The sequence below is a fragment of the Dipodomys spectabilis genome, unplaced genomic scaffold (assembly GCF_019054845.1).
Source record: "Dipodomys spectabilis isolate Male_0828 unplaced genomic scaffold, ASM1905484v1 ptg000105l, whole genome shotgun sequence".
In the NCBI taxonomy this organism is placed as follows: Eukaryota; Metazoa; Chordata; class Mammalia; order Rodentia; family Heteromyidae; genus Dipodomys; species Dipodomys spectabilis.
In genome coordinates this window covers 439,626-443,882 of record NW_024870782.1, presented here as the reverse complement: position 1 = coordinate 443,882, position 4,257 = coordinate 439,626, and the positions used below count along the sequence as shown (strand labels likewise).

Sequence of the window (4,257 nt, the reverse complement as noted above, 5' to 3'; positions counted from 1 at the left end):
TCCAGTTTTCTAGTGGTTTATTGGAGATTAGAGTAGCATAGACTTTCCTTCTCAGGCTGGCTTTGAACCATGATCCTCAGATCTCAGTCTCCTGTGTAGCTAGGATTATAGGCATGAGCCACCAGTGCCCGGCAACACCAATATTTTACTGTAAAAATTCATGGATTCTGCGGAATTCTTCCAAGCGAATTGCCTGCATTGGATGTCAAAAAGTATTCAATAGTTTTTGTATTCATGTATAATGATTTCTTCAGTGTTTGTGATTTTTTAATCAGAAATAATTTTAACTTACCTGTTGAAATGAGTAGTACAGGAACTACAAGATTTCTGGTGCTTGTCTGAAAAAATATATTTTAAAATATTCTATATTCTATGTTTGCATAATGTTCATAATTTATTTTATTGTCTCCTAGATATACTTTGAATTCTACATTATTTTATAATATATAGGGTCATTAATGTGTCCTTTCCGATTGCATTCCATATAGAAACAGTTTGATTCCTTTTTTTTTTCTAGGTCTTAATATTATTTTTCTTTGGGATAAAATGACAATGTTGTCTAATTTGAAAAGTTTTGTAAAGTTTATGGTATGTAAAAGCTTTTCTGAGGTGAAGATTTAATACACTGATATCAAACTAAATTGAATTATATGAATTACTTGTATTGTTACACTTGTAATTTTGTAATCAACTTTTTAATAACTGTTTTTCATTTCTTGCATCTGAAGAGTGAAAAATATGGAATACTTCTCAAATTTTCATATTATCCTTGTGCAAGTGCCATGTTAACCTCTGTAGTGTAATTTGAGTATACGTACTGCTGAAGCATGTAGTATCCTCTAAATTTAAGTAGTTAATGATGCAATCTTTATACAGGCTTATATCTATGGGTGCCTACCTGTAAAAAGGAAACCTTATTGTTCCTAACAATGCTATCGATCTTATTTCTCTAAAATTCTGTGAATAGTGGAAAAAATTATATTGATCAGTCGATTGCTCACATTTGCAAATTTTTTTTGTCAATGACTATCTTAAGTCTTTTTATTTGGAATTTGATCGTACTCTCAATTATTTATAGATAGGTCCAAAGGTGATGGCTTTTTCAAGTACTTATTTATCCAACTGAATTAGCTTTGTGGACCTAATGGATTCAAAGTAAGCGTTGCTTAAGAGCTACTTCTAAACTTCTTCAGCTGACATTTTCCCAAATGAGGTGTTACTGGCACAAATGTCTACCTGAGCCTTTACCCTTCTTCCATGTGGGAACAGACCAACCAGAATATCTTACACTGACAGCATAGATTGTCTTACTGGAACAAAACTCATCTTGGTTACAAGGGATCATAGAGAGCTGAACAGTTCAAACAGAGCTGTTCAGACTAGAAAGTATTTTATCAAATTATAATTGTTTATTATATCTTCCATTTCAAAAGTAGCTAAAGCCAAGAAGGTGAAAAAATTGTTAGTATGCATGATTACTTAATGTCCTGGCCTATCTACCATCCAACTGGGCAGGAACTTACACTACTGCCTTTTTATCACCAAATATTTTCATAGTCGCAGGAGAAGTCCATGTGTTTCTCCTCGTTATTAGGGATTAAATTCATAATGTTTTAATCACAGTGTTTCCTCTTGCCTCCATGCTGTAAATCTACAAAGGGTAAAGCTTTAGGTCTAACTATATCAAACACTGAGGTAGAGATAATGGAATAATACTTTAAAACAGACTTGCTTTTGATACAGTCACTACAACAGAACAATGCAAAACGTGTGCCTTTTAATTATATTATATATAGTTATATATTTTATATTTATATGTGCTGATCTTATATTTCACACAGTGAAACTTACTGGAATTAGTTGATAATTTGACAAATAAATTGATATTTATTTATTCCAATAAATAGAATTGGAATATAAATAATTAGGCTTAAAATATATATTAGAATATAAAAAGTATCAATGCAATGTCTTTAGTATAAACTTGTGATACATTCCAACTGTTCTTGGTCTTCTGAATCCACATGGTAAAAAAAGCAATGTTTTCCGCTAATCTATAATGGATTTTAGTCTGCTGTTCTGTTTATTGATTTAACTCGCTTGTCCCAAACTGTCTTTCTCCATATTTCTGAAAAATTCCTACTGATTATGCCCAAATTTTGCTAAGATGTCTAAAAAATATTATTCTTCTGCAGTACCCATGGGTCCTAGGATCCCAGGTCCCAGTTACCTGCATCATCAGATAACAAGGGCAATACTTCTCACCCAGGCCCATGCAACATGTCAACACAAAGTAATTGAAGACCCATCTCAATTTCTCATTTCCTATGTTTCAGGGCCCCAATTCCTTGAGATCCAGGAATTAGCAGTAAGCAATTGTGAAATGCAAGGCAACTTAAAATGAAGGATGAGCACAAAATTTGAGAGAAAGTACTGTAATTCAAACATTCAACTTACAGATGACCAGCCAATATGAGTGAACAAGTTCACAAAGTGTCATAAGATTATTTTTAATACCCCTCCCCTATGATTAATGAAAGATTTTATTCCAATATAAGTGGGCCAAAAAATAGTTCCTGGAAGGATAGATCGATAATTGGTCTACCAAAGCTCGGAAAACTTTACTTAGAGGTCAAATGTAATTCAGAAAAAAACATTTGAAGCACTAAGGAGTGCTTCAAAACACTGGGACTTCAGTACAACATGGTTCTGTGCTATAAAAATGTCACTCTCAAACCAATGATAATCTACATTTAATCTCCGGAAAGTGTATTCCTTTTCAAATAAACTTTTTAAAATCACATTCGCCAAAATAACATTTGACAAGTTGATGATACTTAGTAACTTACAAATTTTTCAAGTATAGAGAGCAAGTTACAATAGAGTTGAATTATTTACACAGCACTATTGCCAAACACGTTCAACCATTTCATTAAAGTGTAGAAATAGTATCACCCAAAATTTGTGTTTTTCAGTAAGGGCCTTCCAGAAATGTGTTAAATAGATCAGCCTCCTAAATATCAAACCCAAACTTAAGCTAATAAATTTCATCATTTAATAAGGTATATTTTAAAAAGTCACAAATAGTTGCCTTATCATATGTTATTTTATGTTTTCTCTCTGTCTAACATAGTAAGAAATGACTTTAAGTCTTGAATATGGGTACTCATCAGAGATATGACAAAACTAATATCTGTCTTCTATTTCTATAGTATTCCTCTCTAGGTATAAATTTTAATTTTCTTCTATTTCCAAAACTTATAGATAGTAGAAAATATTATTCCATGTAAAATAAAAGAATCACACAATTGTACAAAGCCATTTATAAAAATTCATAGTTAGGAATACATTCTAAGCCATTTTTTAACTTTCTTTTTGACTAAAGGTTAATCTTCCAAATGGATGAGAATAAAATCATGTTTAGGTGTCTCACGTCTCCAGTCTTGCAAATTGTTGCTGCCGATGAATGAATTATGGAAATATAAGCTGACATCAGTTCAAGAATATGCAGGATTTAAAGTCCATGGAATGTATATAAACCTTTCAAAGTATTAATAGACAGTTTAACCGTATGACTATAAGGAAGTTGAAACCAGAATGGAAATATACTAAAGACATAGAATGAATGAAAAATGAACAAGGGGCAATAAAGCTAGAATAGTCAATGTACACATATGATAAAGGAAGTGGTAAATTGGAAATAAGTCTTAGAGAAAGGATTGGTTGAGAATGATGGAAGGAGTGACTCTGATCTAGGAGCATTGGGCAATTAGATGGATATATTTAATTGTAACACAATTGCACAACCTTTTAAAATTCAGTTAAAAAACACGAAAAGAAACAAAAACACACAAAAATCACAACCAAACAGCAACCTCTAGAGAGTATGAATATGACCTCTCAAAATTTTAATCAGTTAATGAATGGCAGTCTTGGGAAAAGCAAGCAAAGCTGTTCAAAGAGGGAAGTTTGGAATAGGGGAGAATTTTGAACAGAATTAAATAGATTGTCTAAGGTTATAAATCACCTACATCTGCTGCAAATAGTATCTTTCTTCTACGAGTTTTCTGTCTGAACTGGATAATCCAGTTCTGAGACACACTTGGTAGCTTGTGAGGATAGAATGGAAGAAACAAGATCAAGAACCCATTACTCCACTGGAGAGAAAACAATCCTCTATATTTTCTCTATTCTCTCTTCACTACTCTTTCTTCATACTTAGAAGTCAATTGATTTTGAATTATATTTTTCCTTCTT

The 4,257-nt window shown here is 32.1% G+C and overlaps 1 pseudogene; it reads right to left on the bottom strand.

Annotated features, from left to right (window-relative positions):
- Positions 1–732: 732 nt before the first annotated feature.
- LOC122114088 lies at positions 733–829 on the bottom strand (annotated as a pseudogene).
- Positions 830–4,257: the final 3,428 nt, after the last annotated feature.